General features: G+C 39.8%; 1 protein-coding gene across 9 annotated transcripts in view; it reads right to left on the minus strand.

Moving 5' to 3' along the window:
- Positions 1-20,307, minus strand: part of EXD3 (exonuclease 3'-5' domain containing 3) — a 323,998-nt gene extending 303,691 nt beyond the window's left edge. For 7 of the 9 annotated variants that reach the window (XM_062591067.1, XM_062591078.1, XM_062591076.1 and 4 more), the window contains exons 1-2: positions 19,853-20,307; positions 12,468-12,534 (exon numbers count right to left, since the gene is read on the minus strand). The gene's annotated coding sequence lies outside the window, so the exon portion shown is untranslated. Of the gene's footprint in view, positions 1-9,552; positions 9,625-12,467; positions 12,535-19,852 lie in introns of those variants that run through there. The other 2 variants (XM_062591068.1, XM_062591070.1) reach the window with 2 other exon arrangements.
- Positions 20,308-20,747: the final 440 nt, after the last annotated feature.

Genomic DNA, 20,747 nt, shown 5'->3' on the forward strand with positions numbered 1-20,747 from the left:
AGATAGAGTGCCACCTGCTAGGCAGGAGAAGCTGGGAGACATAGGTTGATTTAGAAGACAGAAGGTGACCACTCTTTTCCTGCTTCCTACTTTTCATCAACAAAACTATCTCCTTTATGCTCTTCCTGATCATGAAAGGCTACATTATTAAACAAGTCAGTTCAAGCTATCAGAACTTAAACTAAATCTCAAGACATGTTCAGTCATGATTCTGAAGGTTCTGCAAAGCATATTCCTGCTGTCTACAGATCAACCTAATTTATCTTCAAACACTAGGGAGGAAAGTAATTACCCCCATTCACCATCTTCCCTGCATCTTCCAGACTGCAAATACTCTTTAGTATTCAACTTACACAGTCAACTAAACTAATACAGCACATCTCAAACCTGGCCTCTCCAGCTTAAAGTGTGAAGTAAAAAACCCTACAAAAGCATACCACCTGTGAAAGACAGCAGAGGAAACTGAGTTTATACAGATGGGACACATCACACACTCCATTATGTCTCTATCAAGACACCAACTTTGCAAATATGCCCTAAAAAACAAATTTGACAGCACATTATGTCTGAGGCCAGCAGGGCTGCATACGCCTAGCATGTACTTGGCAGAGCTTGGATTGTTCCCTGAACTTTTAACAAAATACTCATTTATAAATGGAAAACTTACTAATGTTCAAGTATTCTGCTGTGTTCAACCGTCAGGAGGATTGTACTCAACTAAGTCTCCTGGAGGGATCAACTAATTGGCCATGAAATTAACAGAGATGAGGCCATAGGTTGCTTAAAACCTAGCAAGACGCAATAGCCTTCTTATGAGCCACAATAGGGACAAATACAAATCTGGTATATTTTACAGTTACATTAACTCCTTACTGACACATAAGAGTTTAAAGATGTTAATTTTTACATTAGGTGAACAATAGAGCTGCGCACATATGGAAATGCTTACCAAGCAGTTCCATTTCCTGTCCAAGCAGTCTGTAGATAAATAAAATAAATACAACAATTATGTATATGTCAACTCAGTGTACTACTCAAAAACAACCAAAGTTGTTCCATATTTTCCTTAAAAAAAAAAACACATACTTCATTTATTTTGTAGGAAGAACATCTGAAAAAAGAGGGATTAGATGGAATAGACATATCATAAAAATAACTGTTATCATGGTAAGTACAGACATTGCAAAATACAATTAAAAAAGAAAGTAAGGCACCAAAGAGGAGCTGTACCAAGTAAGATAATGTGTACACCTAGGCAGAATCCTGTCTTGGATAGCGGTCAGTAGCCAATGCCTAAGGAAGAGAACCAGGCAACTATATTTCTCAACATTTTTCCCCAACCTTCAACAACTTGTACCTTAAGAATTCCATGTGCTGAGTCTTCTGTCTTAGCATTTAATAGACTTTGTAGATTTTTCTTCCAAGAATGTGTCCAATTGCTTTCATGTAAACTCTTATTACCACATAGTCCTGTTTCAAATATTTCTACATTCTATACATCATGAAAGGAAGCATCTCCTCCTGCTTCTTTTGAACCTCCTAGTTCCATCTGATGGTACCTAGTTTTTGACAGAGGATGGAAGAGAAATAGGCAATGATCTCTCATCTTCTCTTTTGTTCAACTCTATCATCTTTTCTTCAGGCCAAAGAGTCCTCCTCTTCCTAGGGGCTATTCCATAGCCTTTTGCAGGGGATAGTATCTCATTTTGAATTATCACTATTTACAGCTCTGGCTATTTTCTCACATGCATTACTCTACATTTACTAACACTCAGTTTTACCTGCTATTTTATTTTCCAATCATACAGGACCACAAGGTACTTCTACTATTTTAAATTCAATTATCCCAAATTATTTTTTAATTATACTTTACTATTTTTCTATCCATCTCATTCTTCAGATCATCTCTGAAAATCACAGGATCATAGAATGGTAAGGTTGGAAGGGACCACTGGAGATCATCTAGTCCAGCCCTCAGTGTAGCCCATAAGGGGACTGAACCCATGACCTTAGCATTAGCGGCATCATGCTCTAACCAACTGACCTAAACCTGCCCCCAAAATGTTTAACAGCATAGGTCTCAAAAAAACTCCTGTGCAATTCTAACAGCAATCTCTATTATGATAACAACTACCCTACAGTCAATCATTTACTAAAGAACCCTCTCTCTTACCTCAAGAAACCTCAGATCCCTTAAGAGTCTGTGACAAAGGCCTGTATCAGAAGCTTTTTGAAAATCTGAGTATACTATCTATATACACTGCAGGATCCTAACTTAGATGTTCAGTGAGTCTTTCAGGTCCTCATGGATTTGTCAAGTGTAACTTCCTTTTATGAAAGATGTGTTGACTCTTCTATATTCATATAAAATGTATTCATATTACATATTCTAACCTATACTACTCTTTTAACTACATTGCACAGTACAAATTCAGATTTCTTACTCTGCAGTTCCTCCAAAGCCCTTGGAACTCTTTCTCTAGTTTGCATCATATTCACCCAACCCTTTCCTAACACTGAGGTCTTCCATGAGAGGCTGCACACAGGTGTTAATTTAGTAATTTCTCCATCGGATCTCTTCCTAACTCCCGGGCTCTAAATATCATCTGGTCCTTGCAGTCAGTTATAGCTCACTTACAGACAGTTTTATTAATAGCTCAGTTTAACATAAGATCTGGTGCAGAGACCATGATGAACAGAGATGCCAGAAAAATCATCTGTTTCTGCTCCATCTTCCTTGAGTGATTCTTTCACACCTTAAGTCTTCAAGGGTTTTTATAACCTTCTGGATAAGTTTCTTATTTCCAACATAGCAGAAAAGAGAAGTGTTACTATTTATACCCTCTGAAAACTGTTCCTCCAAGTTACTTGGCCAGCTTTACTGTGTGCTTTACATTTCGCCTGCCAAAGTGTTTGTCTCTTCTGTCTTCCTCAACTTGGTCATAACTTCAGCTTTTGGAAGAATGCCTTTTTAACTTTAAAAGCCTTTCTTCCTCACTGCTTCAAGTAATAGCTCATCTCTCACTGCCTCTGTCTCTCCCTCTCTCTCGCCCATCTCTCTATCCATTTTGTTTCTTACATTTTTTGACTCTGTGCAGACACACATACACATTTGGCCCAATTTTCTACTTTTTCTCATGTCACGTCAATAATGCTCCAAGGGGCAAAAAAATGTCCAACATATGATGAAAATTTCAGTGATAAAGTCTGCACAAAGTAAACATGTTGGCTCTAAGTTTTGTGATAAAACAAACCTGCTCTTTTGAAATTTTTCTGCTATCATTTAGCCAGCAAAAGGAACAGAGCTTTGCACGACAGGAGAAAAACTGCAAGTTTATTTTCTACAAGTCACTACAGACAACAGACAGGCTCTATACAGATTCTATCGGCAACCAGCAAAGGGAAAAAGATTCTCTAGTATTTTGGGTTTTTTTTGGTTTAACTTCTATATATTTCTGAAACACTTACATGAACATGACGATGTACTTAGAAAATTTTCAGTAATTACGATTCCAATGTGTCCCTGAACTTATGTGCTAAAATGCACATGCGAACTGATCTGATCACAACCGTACTTCCTAAATCTCTTGAGAGAGAGACAATCAAAGAATAGTAACTTGTCATACAGAACTACATTGAAGTCTGTAGGAAAAGACAGTCACTGAAATCACTGGAGAAAGGTTGCATCAACTGGACTGAATAAGTTATTTAAATATTGAAAAAGAGAAAAGCAATTATAAACTGCTGTTGTGTTTTGTCTCCTAACATCCAGGAACTGAGCCTTGATTCTTAAAAACTGGTAGTTCAACTTTTAGTTTTTGGTTTTTTTAAAAAAAAATAAAGTTGAGTTCACTCAATTATCACTATTAATTCTACAGAAAGTGTGAAAATTATTAATTACTATGAAAGGTAGTTAATGTTTAGCTATTATTCATCATCTAAGTACAGAGCTGTTCTCATCCCTTCTTGCTAGGCCCTCCTTATTGAATACATAAATATCAAGAAAAATTAATCCACCAGAAAGCAATTTAAGTATCTTGAGATGAGCAGAACTTTTTCTTTCTTTGGAACTTCAAGATCAAATGCAGTACTGAGTGAAACATGCACTTTAAAACCTGGAAGGAAAGGAACGGATATAATCTTGCAAGTGATTTGCTTTCAGCTCTCTCTGCAAAATAACTATGACAGTTATTTAACCTTCACCCAAATCTTCCTCTGTTGGTTTTTGGGTTGATGCTGATCAAGTCTGACACCCCAAAGTAGCAATGGCCTGTACTACAGTATAAGATAAGTAACTTAAAGAAATTGCTGAAAACTGAGTGTTTGACAAGTTACATAAAAAAATTCTTAGAACAAAGGCTAAATCCTCACAGAAGGAAATTTCTCTTGTTAAAAATTCAAGCTTTGCTTGATGTTGAAAGCATTTACATTTTTATTTACCAAACCTACCAATATAACAACAAATATTAAAGGAGGTAAATCAACACAAAAATAAGGTGACACACAAGGCACAAGCACAGGTTTATCAGGGCAGGAAAGTGTTTACACCATGAAAGAATTTTCAATGTTAGGGACAATATGGCCCAAGGGAAAGAGTAACGGGAGAGAAAAATTCTTTCACCTCTGGACTGAAATCCAAGTCAGGCTGGTGGTAGCCAAAAACCATTAGCTTAACATCTGCTAGCTGTTTGGTAACCCCACGTGAAGTGAGTTATATTCCTTAGTGTCCACATCACAGTCACATTAATTGGCACCATGTTGGCAATCTAAACAGAGAGGTTAAAGTCTGAACATACAGCAAGCATGAACTGCAGGATTAGTCAACTTCAGTTTTGAGTACATATGTGATAAATTATACATGTTTAGTATATGTAACTCCATCTAATTGCCCCATCATCCTGTTTGGCCCTCAGAAAATAAATAAATAAATAAATCCAAGCAAGGCAGCAAGCTGTCAGCATTCCCTTGTTAAGCACACAGTTTCTGAATTAGTAAGACATGTGCTTAATTTCATTACTTTTCAGAGTGCTTAAGCAACTGCTTAAGTTTTAAACAAAGTACTGTACAGAAAAGAGCATAAGTGTTTGAATAATAGGTACCAACATCCACACACACAAAAAAAAATTGTTTTTAGCCTCATTTTTTTAAAAAAAACTTAGAAAAGCAACAGTATCACTTGGAATGCAGTAACAATATAGTCTCACATCCTGAACAAGTCTCTTTTCTATTGGTCTTTTCTTCTGCAGTTTCCCAACAAAAAAGTGCAAAGGAACGAAGCTGACCTAAGAGCAAGACCCATCAGCTTTCAGAAACTATTTTTTAAAAAAAATTAAGGCACAATTTCTTTTAAACTAAGGTGCAGCATGAAGTAACCATCTCATAATGAACAGCAGCAAAAGAAAATGGATTATTTGCATCATCTGAATATGGCAACATAAAAAAAATAGCCTGAACTATGAAGCAAGGAAATTCACTTTACAGTTTAGATACTTTTCCTGATGTTTACACATCACTTCAGTTTAAAGAACTGCTTATGATGGGAACATGATGAAAGCTGTTGAGCATGGAAGAAGATACAAATGAAGCCAAAAGAAGCATCTTAGCCAGAACTCTATCAGGATACAGAAATAGATTAAGTCAGTTTGGGAGGGTCCTCTGGCCTCAAAGCAAGGCCAAATACAAAGTTGGATATGGTTGCCCACAAATATGTTAGATAAAAGCAGAACATAGTGCAATACTCTGCAAAATCCACAAATAAAGAAATTGTTTGTACTAATGGAATGCCCCTTTCATTTACTACTGCTCTGAGAGGATTCAAATTCTAAGATGCTTCCAGAGAAGTAATGCAACAGCAGCCATTAAGAATAGTAGACATCTGCAGAAAAAACAAATCTGATCTGAATATCCAATATTATGAAACTTTGGAGAACTTAACTTGGTAGAAAGGAGACTTAAGGACAGGATACATGAGAGATTTTCAGAAGCATAATCCTCCCAAGTTCTGTGTTTTATTTTATGTTGGAAAGGTATGCTCAGCCCTCATCAGAAAGAAATTCAGGCAGTGACAAAAGGCCAGGCTGCAGGAAAATAAACAAAATCCCCAGTACGTCTGCATTCCACAGCGATGTTCAAAGGGTTGGGGTTTCTCTTTTTATGCAAGAAAAATTTGCAGAGTTAACATGCAGAGGATCTGATAGTATCTAACTTGCCTTAGAGATGAACAGTCTGCTTCTTTTAGTACAGCCTCTAACCATTCTCTGGCTTAATTGCCTTGACAATCCTTGACCAGTTTTTCTGCTAAAGGATGCCCGCCAGTTCCCAAAGTCTGCACACACACTGCCAAAGATCTTGTGTTCTTTCAAGAGCTTTCCACCAAGGGATCTGCCTGATCTGCAAGACCATGCCTTCCACTGCCAGGTCTGCCATCTGGTTCAGGCAGCAAGGAAACAACTTTCTTTTCCTACCATCAATTGCCAAGCTTCCAAGGTAGATCTTTGATTACTCTACTCCATAACCTTCACATGTAGGACAGAATCGCACCACATTTTTTAAAGTGACAGACAAATTCCTTCTGGCCAAAAACATGGTATTACTTTCTTCTTTTCACATCGCTGTAAGTAATTATATGCACACTTGAGGCAAGATCTGCTGTGCTGGCATCAAAGAATTAAGGGAGAGACAAAGATGGCTGCCAGCAGTCCAATACAAACTGGAACTAGCACCAAGCAGACAGGTATTATAAGTATTCTGCCTTTGAGCACATACAGCCCACCAGGCTGCCAGTTTAGGATGGAGAGATATATGCCTTCAGAACTAACTCATAACACTATAGGAGTTAGTTGGGTGAAAAAGGCCAGGTAAAGGTTATAATCAAATGATTTAAGTGAACAGCTTTATTGAACAACTCTAACATTCAGTTATGAACCCTCATACAGATATTAAGTGAGCTTTGTAACTTAAATAAATGTTTTCTCATAAAATAAGTATATAAGTAATATCAAATTCAGTTTCCTAAGAATAATTCTCCTCCATTTGGAAAACAGGAGGGGTCCAAGAAAGAACTCCTTCTCTGCAGGGGAAGGAGGCAGGCAGGAAGGAAATGTGAATTACATACACCTCTGGAAAAGTCCCCCTTTAAGAAAAGGAAGGAAATTAGCATTAAGCAAAAAGAGTATGTTTAGCATCACTGCACAAGCTGGGAAGAAAACCTAGCTAAAGATAACGCTGCCTCCTCCTGTCACTATTGGGCTTTTCATAGTCATTAGGAAGGGGGGAGGCAAAAGGGCCATTATTCACTCTTCCACTTATAGCACCACTTTGAAGCTACCTGCACATCAGAGTCAATGTTTGATGGCCACCTCTCTGTATGTCATTCTACATTCCTTTGAAATAAAACTATTAAAAAACATGTGGTTTTGCTTTTTTTTTTTTTAAAGGATAACTCATAACTGAGGAGAGACAAAGGCTCTGTTGATACAACATGTGGATTAAATCTAAAAGGAGAAAGAAAGCTGCTCTATTAAACTGACAGTTCTGCACAGAGGGCTTATATCTAAATTGGTATAATAAATCAATAGGACAGATTTCTGTTTGGCTGAACCAACCATTATTTATGCACAGAACAAGAGCACTTTAAAATTGTTCTGGACACTGTACATAAGTCTCTTCACTTTTGTTCTTTTTTGTTTTCTTTCTTTTCAAGTATATCCCTAAAGTTTTGCATTTGTGTTGCTTAAAAACATTTACTTTTTGGCACTTCGACGTACTCCAAGTCAGCAGCCAGAACCACTGTGCTCTTGGCTAAGCTGTTCCTACTGAAAACAGAGTTGCCCAGTCCATTTACATTATAGCATTAGATAGAGAACTGGCCTACACTTATGCTTTTCCCTATTACATTCCTCACCTGTATTTTTACAAGTGCATGTTCTACTCCTTTCCCTAAATTCTACTAGTAGAGGCTTTTTTCACACTTATTTAAGCAGAAAGCACTCTTCAGTCATTACTACCCAGCGAACAGCAATTTGGCCTGCAATGTCCAAGACCAATGGAAAAGCCTGTTGTACCAGAACGTCAATGCTGAGGCAGGCTAACAGTAGAGAAGCGCTCAAGAAACTATAATCACAACTCCATCCCCAAAATACTGCCAAAAAAGTACACATTTGCTCTCCAGATCCCAAAAGGGCAGGCCGTTGCTGATACACATTGAAAAACAAGGACTTGGCAGAACACTTGAAGTACAACACTGATAATAACTATAAATGGGATCAAGAACTGCAGTAGCCCTTTTTAATAAAAATCAAATGGTACCTGGAACTGATGACAGAGCTAAAGCAAAGATGACACTAGCATCTGTTAATGACATTTAATACCTCACGCCATGAAGATGGCATTGCTAACTAATGCAAACATGTCACTGTACAACTCCAGATAGTCTCCAAAGAATGATGGAAACCAAAACGTAAAGAAAAAAAAAAAAAACAAACTTTCAATTCCACAGAAATGGTCTATGAGAAAATATTTGTAGATGTTACTGAGCAGTGGAAAAAAGCATTGCATAAAAGCAAGCTGGAGGTCCTTATCAGTACCTTCCGTAGATACCATTTGCTACAAGATTACTGTTTTGTAGGAACACCCAAAATTGTGTCTGGTAAACACATGATAAGGCATCAATATACAGCCTGAATATAACACAAAGGGTGAAGATTTTAGCTGAACTTTGTCCTCACTCCTAATATCACTTACAGAAACCACAAGGAACGAGCTCTTCAAAACCATTAAAAATACAGTCTCTACTCCAAGAGATGAAAGTGCTCTAGGCATGCTGGGTTTTTCTTCTTCTCTCCCCCACCCCCAGCCAACGAATTCCTTATTTACTCCATTTCACCTTAAATTCCATTTGCCAGCAAGACAAACAAAACTTTCCTCAGAAACAAGAGTTGGTGCAGTTACTCACACGCCATCCCTGACCAACCTGCCTTGCATTCTGAGGTAGCTGAAGCTCACTGAAAAAATCCAGCAGCCCACGGATCAGGTCTACTTTGCTGACAACATCTGGCCATTGCCCCCAGAGAAGCTGTTGTTGTCACCCACTCAAGAAGTGGTATGAGACTGGAAGCATGCAGCGTATGGTGCCTGCATCTAGCCCAGTTCTTACAGAATGAATTCCTATGTTGACGCACGGTGTAAGCATAGCACCAGAAGCATGCCTCTTAAGTTGCCTGTGACTGACCGGACCTTAGATACATCAGTCATATTTCCTTGCCAGCATACATGGAGGCCAAGTCCCAAACATGAAGGGCAGTTCCCACCTCTTAAAAAAGCTGGATCACCACTTCAACATATGTTTTATGTTTTATCCTCCACAGAAGGTAGTTATCGCTAGACCAAAGCTCAGTAACAGAGTGCAGAAGATCAGGTCTTTAAAGCTACTTGGAATTTATAAACTTCTTAAATTCTGTCCCAAACAGGGGAGAAAAAATACAAACAAAATTATTCTGCAAAGCTACCTAGTCAAGACCTTACTGAAAGGGAGAGCACGCTTCTGCTGCTCACCTCATGCCAGTCGACTGTCTTATGGTCTGCTGAAGGCACTCCAGAGTGCTTCTCCCCACAGCTCAGCAGCTATCCACACGGTATCATGTCTCAGCTCAGCTCCTGCTAACTACCACCTCATGTATCCTCTTACTGGGATGGACACGGGAAGACTAAAGGGCAGAAACATCTTCCTTCCTTACCCCAAGGAACCATCTTTTGCTGACAAGAAGCTATGCTAGCAGGAATAAAAGGGCAGACGCAAGAGGAGATGCAAGCTAGGAGAGGAAAAAGACAGCATAAGCATCGCATTTTTCTTATTCTGTCTCAATATCAGTCCCTTGTGGCCATTAGGAGTTCACTGAAGCACTATATAATTCTTTACGATACCAAGTAAAAAATGGTATTATGGCTATAGTTTATCAAACCAGTTTCTGTGCTATCAGTGCCACCATCCATAAACTATAGACGATAAAGCTGTCAGCTCTCAGAGATGTGAAGCTAAACTTTGTTAGAAATGCCTGCCAGTCTCAGCTGCATGGAGTATTTCCTAGTAAGGAAAACATGGTCAGGCAACCAAAAAACTGGTTTCTGTGACCTTAAGCAAGTCACATCCCTACTTTATACCACGAGCATCACTGACAAGTGGCTACACAGAATTCAGCTACTAGTTGAAATGCTAAAACAGAAAAGGGAATTTAAAGGCTAAGCAATGCCATATATTGAAACTGAGATTTATGCTGCATAGCCATGGTTCCAGCACAGCAAATGTGCTTCAGTTTAGCCAAGCCTATCCAGCGTGGATATGATTCAGTGCTAATTGCTCAGAAAAATGTGTCAAGTTACACCAGTTTGGTATGCTTTTTTAAAAGGCAAAACAAGCTATGTTTTAGGCAAAGTTTAAATTATGTTTACAGACAGTCTGACTCCTGTATATAAAGATTTCTTCTCTAGACAAAAAAAAAAAAAAAAATCAAGAAAATTCAAACCTATGCAAATGATCTGGCTCTATAATCATGACCAAATAAAAAAAGAACCAAAGAAGTTAAGCAATAATCATGGTCTTAAATCTGATTTCCATGACTCCTGCTTTGTTCAATGTATTAATTATATTTCACAAATTCTAAAACACTTCAGATTTCAAAGCACACTTACATACATTGCTTAATTCTCCAAAGGTAAAAATCATTATCCTCTTTATTTCACAAGGAAAGTAAAAGAACACACAATAAACAATTTGTCAAAGGCACAGAAGGAACTTGCGTAAGGGAATTAAAATCCAAGAGTTTCTGAAGTCTTCCAAAGTAACTTAAAGTTTCTGAAGGATTTCTAAGAATATGATGGCAGTCATATGAAAAAAATAGACAGTTCCCAAACAAGCACACATCTAGGATCAATCTAGTTGATGGGAAAAGGCCATGAGAAAAGCAGGTTATTTAAAGGAATTATTCCACAGTTAGAAATGTATAGTAAATTATCTAATAGAATCCTGCTATCTTCCATATGCAACACAAGCATTAGATCAGCCCACAATACAGTCAATCTTGCCTGCTGCTAGCATTCTAAGATAGATTATGCTATATTCTTCACTATCTTAAGCTTTATACTTCCTACTCTGAAGCAGCAAATTATTAACTACATTTCCATCAGTACTTTTTTTTTTGGCTGAACAGGATGTGGCGAACACTGTCCTAAACAGCAGTCTTGCTACATGTTATTAAAGAGTGCCCTCTAACGAAGCCACAGTTCCATTTCACAACACATACAAGAGACTAGAAAAAGATGAAATGAGACTTTCCAGACATTTCTCATTAAATGCCACACTTCGTTTCCATTTGAACAAATGGGGAACACAGATCATATAAACTAAACGGCCAATGCTCCTGCACAGACACTTTGGATTTCCTTATATTATGCAGACCCTCACTGGTATGCATCTTGGCAGACAGTGGCACTAATGAGAGAGATGGGAGAAGACACAGTTCTCCTGAGCTGAGAGGAGAAAGGATAGTGAACCAGATGAGGAAAAAAAATGAACTAGATAATCAGACATGCAAAACAACACCCTGAATAGTTAACGCAGTGCTACTTCTCAAAGATAAACTGAGTTCTTTGCCTCCCTATCTGCAGGGAACTGCAGGGCAACTTTTCCACGTGGGATGTAGTTAAATTAACCTTTAAAAAACAAGTGAAAAAACACAAATGATGTTCACAAATCAAAGTGGAATCCTCATAAGTCTATTTGCTAATACACTGTATAAAAATATAATAATGTTTAATATTAATTAATATTATGAATAATTATAAATAATTAATATGTAGTATAAAAATATTGCTTTGAAGGGATGCCTTCTTTTAAGAGTGGTCACACAAAGTACAATGATGAAATAGTATCTGCTACAACTTTGTACAACTGGTACTTGCTCTATGGTCAAGTTCACCTTCACCTATCTACAAAAGCACAATACACTGATAAAATATCCTACATACACAAGACAACTGCATTTCTTTCAGAGAAAAAGTCCACACGGAAAAGCTGGTACTGATCCGCAGAACAGAAATCAGTTTTAACGATCATGATGTCAAATTGTCAAAGAAAAACTGTTCCACTTACTGATCTACCTATAAATATCCACTGTGGGTACAGCTTCTCAGTGTGAGGGGTCTGAGAAGAGATGCTAGTTTAAGCTTTGCAAAATGTGTGGACGAGAGAGGGTAGCACCAAGGCACCTTGTTCAGTTGTCCCCCAAACCCCCAGACTATAGGCAAAAAAGTGAAAGAAATCAAACAAGTGACCAAAACAATTTTTAAAAAAGTCTCTAAAAGACCAGATAAGACAGAGACTAGAACGGGGCAGGAACTCCTTAAATCTCTGGCCCCCACTATCATCTAACCACACTTTTAAACAGACTCAGATCCAGAGGCAGCAAACTTACCCCTAAAGGAGGACGTGAAAGTGTTATTTGCAGAGTGATGTCTGGACAATCCCCTGTGATCACGGATCTGCAAGGAATCAAACAGGCCTGTTAACATCTGCAACTTTTTGTATGCTTACTAACACAGCACCTATGCTCCACTGAAGCAATCTCAATTTAAGCAAGCACTTAAGCAACTATTTAAGTGCCATCTTGGAAAGACATGGATTCAAGTAAACACTGAAATGTTTTCTTGAATTCAGACCTTACATACTTACCAACATTTTTACTTCTTACTAAACATCTTTACAGTAATGTTAAGATCACGTGACTAAGAGTCACAAAAGACCAACAAAAACAATGCAAAGACATTATAAAATACTTTTAACGGAACCACTGTCCTATTCCACAGATGATCTACTTTGACAAACAGAACATCAGCAGGAAATCTCTATTTCCATTCATCTGAATGAACTAGTAGCAATAATCGCTTAAAAAACCCCAAAAACTAGCGAAGTTTTCAACTACTTGCCTACTAAAAACCTGCTTTGCAGCTTGGAACTGCAGCTATTCTTCATAAAAAGTAAAATTACACCCCCTATTTCAAAAAACAAAACTCATTTCCCTTCTTTTGTAACACTGTGAGATTTCAGTCCCCAAAGAACACTTTCCAAAAATGTACAGACAATTGTATAATCTAAGAAAACCCATGTGGATCAATTTTATACAGCAAATGTTTCCCAAGCAGTGCAAAGTTCCTCCTGTGCTTTTTCTTACATTTTCAAACATTCCTCCAAGAACTGTTATTTTCTAGCCAACTTTTTTTCCCTGACATAACAACCTATTCCTTGAGGAGGTTCAGGCAGAGTTTGACATTAAAAAGATCAGCAGTAGATAGACAGTGTTCTGGATGTTTTTAAAAGGGGGGTTTTCTTTTGCAAACACATAATCCAAACACAAATCAATGAAATTGCTTGAGATTCAAAAATAATAAAGTGCCTTCAGAACCACATAGCAGGAAGTTTCAGTACAGAATGAAGATTTTAGAAAAACATAAGATCAAGAAAAAGCAAGAAGTGAAAATATTTTGCAACCTAAGCTATGGCTGCTACCAGAAAAATCACATCCTCATGATTTTTTTTTTTAAGTATGATAATGAATACAGTTATTAATGGAGAAGAGGCAATTTATGCATGACATGTTTAAAATAGGGAAGTTCAATGAAAGGTGTCCTGGTAACTAAATAGCACAGCTACGCACATAGATATCAGGGTAACTCTGTACATTGTACTCTGCTTTTTGAAGGAAACATCAGCAACAACCAAGAATAAACTGCATTGTAAGGGCATAGCAAATCCTGAAACAAAAAAAATGCAGAAGAGAACCATCTAAAAATGACAGCAGCCATACATTTAGACTTAACTTGAAATCTGTATATACCCCTGGCACAGGTGGAGAAGCAACAAAAAGGGAAGGAACCTATTTAGATGTGAGATACACCAGGCTCTTCTTGCTCCACTTTGGGAACATAGAACAAGAATCATCATAATGCTAAGCTTAGCAACACATACTTGGTAAAACCAACAGGAGACAGATCTCACCTGTACTGATAGAAATCTCCAGATATATTTCATCAATAGACTCAACAATGGTTTAAGACTGAAGCAGAGACTAGAAAACTTCACTTCTGTACCACTACATACAAATAAGGAGCTGACACTACTTCTTCTTTGAAAGCTACTATCACTAGCAGTGGCATATAAGACCTTTAGGACTAGCAATTCCTAGCTCTGTATCAAGATACCGATGTTATCCTTGCCTTATATATTCATTTCAGAACTGGTTGTGGGGCACCATTGCTGTTTAAATGTTTATACAATATAAATGAGAATCTTTCTTTTCTTTAATTCTTCCATTATTTATGTTTACATCATCTTTATTAGCAACTCCCTTCTCCTTCCAAAAACTCAATTATAACTTTAAGTAGGGTTAACACACAACTTAATGCCAGTGTGATACATTACTCAGAGCAAATGGACTGTTATGCTTTATAGGTGATGGGAAAGAAGAGGAGTTTTAGCTGCTTCTGGTATGACCAGACTCTGAAACACTTGATCGTTTATTAGCTTCATTGGTCCACCTATGAAACTGACACTCAGAGACAGCTGAATTTTCTCTGTAGGAAAAATTAACACAGGATTTTTCCCCCAACCTTATACAGAAGTTTATTTGAAAACAGCAATTCCCTTCAAGTTCAGACTGACCTAATTCTACTTACAGCCAACACCAAGGACCATGTGCAAAGTGTTATCCCAGGTGAGTGGCAAAGTTTAGACAAAAGTTATTAATTATGTGGCCTGGGTTTTCTTGACTGATTTTTATCTGCAGATCATATAGTAGTACTTGCCCAAAATCATCCAACAGGGTATTAGCAGAGCTGGGAAAGAATACACTACTCGATCTCAAACTGTTGGATAACACTCTCACCTTCCAGGCCTCAGTTATGCCATTTGGTCATGTTGCAATATCAAAACCACATGTGGATTCACAAAAGAAACAGACTTATTTTCTGGGAAAACAGCTTTCAAGCCTTCTCTCCTGATACAAATCTAACTGGAATTTCTCCTCAACTCTCCTCCATCCCATGTAGACTCTCTTGTCTTCCATCTTCTCCCTCATGAATTTTTCAAGCTTGTATCACTGACCTCTACCACAGCTCTTCCTACACTACATTAATTTACTATACACTAGTTCAATTAAAAGATGAAGATGGGAAACATCAGTATGTTTCTCATTTCTGTTCATTCTATTTCTTTCACACACTTCCCTGTTGTTTTTGTCCTCCCTTCATCCTGCGTGTGCAGAACAGGGAGCTCCTGGAGCAGGCTGCCATTATCTGGCTGCATAGCATCAAGCACACTCAGAGCGCTGCAGAAGCACGAGAGCTACTTTGAAGCCACTGGCATAGAATACAGGCTCAGTAATTAGCTTTTGAACCAAATTATTCAAATTTGACTCAAGAGAAAAGCACTCTCAAGAGAAAAGTTTAGGAACTCCAATAAATGTGTAACTGTTTCTCATATAGCTCAGAGGTGACAGGCACTTCAGAGGCTCTGCTGGTGGGACACTGCTGCCACATACTCCCTACCCTTTAACTCCTCTCCTCCTAGGCTACATCACCTCACACATAGGCAAGTATTAATGCAAGCTGAACTAATGTCATTTTATCCCATGAGCAACTGCTTTGGTTGTCAAAGAGTACAGACTCACAGATCCTGCTCCTCTTACAGTTCTTACCAACTGTAAGCAGACATATAACAGAATCACAGGACACGATGTTGGAAGGGACCTCTGGAGATCATCGAATCCAACCATCCCCTGATCAAGCAGGATCACCTACAGTAGGTTGACCAGGACTATGTTTAGTCTGGTTTTGACTATCTCCAAGGATGGAGACTCCACAACTATGGGCAACCTTTTCCAGTGCTCTGACACCATCCCATTAAAAAAAGATTTTCCTTATGTTCACCTGGAACTTCTCATGTTGCAGCTAGTGCCCATTGCCTCTCATCCTGTCACCAGGCACCACTGAAGAGTCTGGCCCCATCCCAACAACACCCTACATCCCTGTATCTGCAACCTCTGCATGAAGATCTGAGCTAAAAAAGAACTCACCACACTGCAGAAAACAATCCCTCACTTCTCCCTTTCACTTCCCTTCAAGCTGACTGTGGAGCACAACAGAAATCACATGTTTCAACTTTGCAAATTCATATTTACCATGGCTCATACTAATGACCAATGCTACAAAATATTCCTTTTCCTGGGACACAAAGTAATGTTGTATTTAGCCTCTCTGAACTGCGTGCTCTGCATGTCCCACGTTGGTCTGATGCAATTTCATACGACAAGTGTATCCAAGTCCCCCAACAAACAGAGCTGAGCACGCTGCAACTGTTAAACTAAGTGTCAACAAAACTTTGTGCAGGTGAATTTGTTGTGATTAATTCTAATAGACCTATTGCCTGAAACACTCAAAAAAATTTCTGATAGATTGACTTGTATTCTAGAACACATTTTGGGATTCTTCTCTACACACTAAAAATTCTAATTATCCCTTCTCTACTTGCTTGTGCATAAGCAAGTAAAAATGAAAGTGAGGAAAAAGAAAAGTGGCACCACAAGTCAGAGATTTTAGTGATTCTTGTGCCAAACATATGACACATGGCCATGAGTAAGTCACCGTTTCACTATTCATGGAAACACAGGAGACTTTTAATAGAAAGTCATGATTTCAGAGTTAGAGGCCAGGGTGAGTCAACAGATCCTCTACTTGAGCCTATCATCCAATACTCTTTTACAGATCCTACTAACTGAAGGCACTATGATTCTAACAAAAAAATAAATTGAGATGGATCCAAGATCCCTTTATGAGAACCCAGTGAGATAAAACAAGTGCCCAGAAAGTCCTAGCACAAAGATTACTCTCTTGCTGTAGATGAAAGCCTTGTATAATGCCTTAACAATTCATCCTGGGTGAAAATCTCTTCTTGATCTCGAATCTGGCTCCAACTGCAAACATGAGAAAGATGTAGTAAACTGTCAATGAGGAATGGGATTCTCTGAACTAACACTGCACGCTGATTTGCCCAACTCAGTGTCTAAACTCTGATGTTTCAGAAAATAGTGAAGAATCTTTATCTAATTCTCCCCCAAACAATAATAATAAAATCCTTCTTAACCCCTGCAAAGCACCCAAAAGCACAAGACTAGTTAGTAACCTTAATTTAGAACTAAATCCCTTTTAAGCAAGACGAAAACTCTGCAATTTCTGCAGCCATGCAAAGAGAATGAACAAGATGACTAGGAATCACAAATCTGCAGAAGGGCTACTAAATCCCACTGACTTCCCCCACACCACATGGACACTCTTGTACCAGTAAGCTCCCTGAGTATCCAGGTTTAAACCTTTCTTGTAAAACATTATCTAGTTTCAGCTTAAAGAGTCCAAATAATACAAAGCCTTTAACCTCTCCCGTAAACTAACCCTATAATTAGCCTCCATCACTGCTAGGAAACTGTATCATGTTTAAAGGAATTTTGTGTAGCTTTGACTTCCAGTTACTGGATCTCATTATATCTTTGTTGAAAAGACTGAAAATACTCCACTATCAGATAACTTTTTCACAGGAATCGATTTCCACAGAGTGACTGAGTCACTTCATGAACTCAGTGTATTCAGGCACATCCGAGAGAAGAGGGTCAAGAAGTGTGGGTTGTTTTTTTGTTTTGTTTTGTTTTTTTTAATGCCTTGGTTTCTAGACCCAGAACATTTTTGTGGCCTCTTCTGAGCCCTCCAGTATTTTCATATCCTACTTGAAGAGCTATTCTAACTGGACATTGTGTTCCACTAGCAATTCTAACCAACAACACTGTACACACAAACATAACTTCAATTTGATCCTCTTAAATCAGCTCTTTTTCCCACAACACTTAAGTTATGATGCAACTAAATCCCACAAGTCACTATCTAACAGTTTGCTACCATACAGAGGTGGCAGTATTGGTTTCTGGACGTAACACATTCCTTTTCACTATATTAAGACTCTTCCTACTCTTGGGACCATTTAACCAGAAGGCTCAAACCATGCTATAGCATTAACAAGATTAGAGACTGCCTTTTCTGTAATTTAAGTCAGTCATTAAGACATATTAATATTTGAACAAAGATCTGGTAAGTAGCAGATCCAATTAGAAATAACCCACTCATTTATGTCTTCCTGTTAATAGCTAAGATGCAAGATTTGGTCCTAAGTTCATTCTTATATTTTGCCTTAATGTCATATAAAAGTAAATCATTATCAAAATGTTGTACCATACAAAGCTAAATTTCTCTGAGAATTTCAAGTATGCAACATTAACTGTATTAATAGCTGGCTTGCTTAAGTCCTGTATAAAGTCTGTTGGAATAAAGGACGTCAAGTTTGATAAAATGAACAACGGAAAATAAAAGTCCTATACAACTTTTTCAATGCTACAATGTTTGGCTCTAAGGTCTACAAATGTTCGTTGTGTTTGTAGCATCTCATTATTTACAAAGTTCTAATTTGTTCGTTTTATTTTATTATTTTACCTGCAAGTGACATCAGGTTAAGAAATCTGTACTTTTTTTCATCTTTCTACACAGAAGAAAAATATTTATGATACTTCCAGTCCTTACTGCATTTTTCCTCAGTTGTCCAAAATGTTTAAAATCACTGATAGGGAGCTCAACTAATTTAAAGGAGAGTCTTCTAGCTAAAAGCAAACAAACAAACAAAAAATAAAACTTACTCCCTCACGGAAGACAAACTCACTGTTCTAGTTCCATCACATGAAAAACAGTAGGATCTGACCCAAATACTGTGTAAAGATTAACAGTAATAAACACTTAATAGTGTTACCAGTTGCACTTTGCATTTTTTTTCTGCTAATATTTGAAAGATACGTTGCCTACAGCATGACTTCTACGAATTCCTTTGGCTTCCACTGATAACTTAAACTCATACCAATTATCTCTAATTATGTAATTACTTGTAAGCAATGTAATTTAACTATGTACAAATTGTAAAATATGTAATTAGTTATAATTATGAACTTGTAAATTGAACTGTCTTTTTCTATCCTATATACATTACACCTGATCATTGCTTCCTTTTTTTTTTTTTTAATAAAAAACTAAGGAGGGCCCAACAACTTTTCTCACCCACACCTGCAGTTGGAGCTGACCATGCACCCTTGAAAAACTCCCGTTTTTCACCAGCATTTTCCCCTGAAACAAAAAAGTTCAAGCTCCTAGTAATTAAACTTCAGCCCACTGCCTTTTGTCATCCACAGTATGTGTATCATTGACCGGTGCCATATTCCACTGGCAATAGCCAGCTCAAACTGGTTGTACCTAAGCAACGGCTGAGGCTGGATTAGGAATTTACTGTCCTTAAAAATAAAGAACAGAACAGAACCCAGCTGCCCCGTACGGGCCGCAGACCCTTCCTCAATCAGAGGCCTACGGGGCCGAACCGCCGCCTCCTCCCCGCGAAGGAGTGCGGCGCTCCGCAGCCCGCGGCACCTGAGCCACCCCCGGGACCGCGCTCCGCCGAGGCGCGGGAGGCCGCGACCGGGGAGGCCCGAGGCAGCGCGAGGGGCAGCATCTGGCGTCACCTCCGACCCGCCGGGCCCCGCTGCCCCCCGCAGCGCGGGCGCCGCGGCCCCTCCAAGCTGCGGCCCTCACGGGACGCCCCCCCGCCGTACCGGTGTGGCCCCTCTCGGCAACCGTAGCGCGTGCTACCGTAAACACGGCACAAGAGCACCCTCCTAGCCCCCCCTCGCCCCAAGACCGTATTGGCGCCCCGCGCGCGCAGCCCCACCGAGAGGCACCAGGGAGCCCGTGAGACGCGCCACGGCTTTATTTCGGCTGAGAAGTGCGTACACCCGGAGCGGCCCCGCCGCCGAGCCCCCGCCCCGGCCCCTGCTCGCCGTTCCTCTTTCGCTTTCGAGGTGCCGGGTCCGCTTCGTCGCGCCGGGCTCCGCCTCACAGCGCCGGGCCCTGCTTCCCCTCTACCCTGGCACTGCGCGGGGAACCAGACTCAGCTCCACTCCAGCCGCCCTGCGGCCCAGGGCGGCCCTCGTCTCTCGCTGGGCTGCGCGGAGCCGCGTCCCGGCCCAGCAGCTGCCGTGGCGCGGCCGCCAGTTCCTGCCACTCACCTGGCACCAACCCGGAAACAGCCGGCGGGGCTGCGCCGTGCGTCGCTAGAAACCTTCCCCGGTGCAGTCCCTCCTCCGCTCCGGGTGGCAAACCCTCTTCGCGGCCCGCAGCGGAACCTTCCGTGCCGAGGCCCGCGCGCCCAGCCGGCTGTCCTTCCCGGGGCACCGAGGCTCCGCGCCTGCAGGGGGCGGTATCGCCTGCAGCAACGAGCACGGAGCCCTACGTCACCGACGCAGTGGAGCGTGAGGGGTTTACCGTATATACCGCAGCGCGAGGCTGGCACGCCTACCGTATGTATCACAACTAACGTGCATCTGAATAGCGCCATCAGGATAAGTTAAAAAAAAAATCATGATGGGCTCTGCCAATCTTGCTTCTGTTTCACACATCGTTGTTCACTGTGCTGCCAGAGAATTTATCCTGTTGACTTTTCAACTGGGTGGCACAGGCTAAACAACCGAGTATTCTCATTCGAATCCCGCTCTGGTTTACTATGTCTCATCTCGCTTTTCTCCCCCAGACAGCGCTGGGCCCATCGGGATCCCCCTCCCTGCCCT

Source organism: Rhea pennata, chromosome 18 (assembly GCF_028389875.1).
Source record: "Rhea pennata isolate bPtePen1 chromosome 18, bPtePen1.pri, whole genome shotgun sequence".
In the NCBI taxonomy this organism is placed as follows: domain Eukaryota; kingdom Metazoa; phylum Chordata; class Aves; order Rheiformes; family Rheidae; genus Rhea; species Rhea pennata.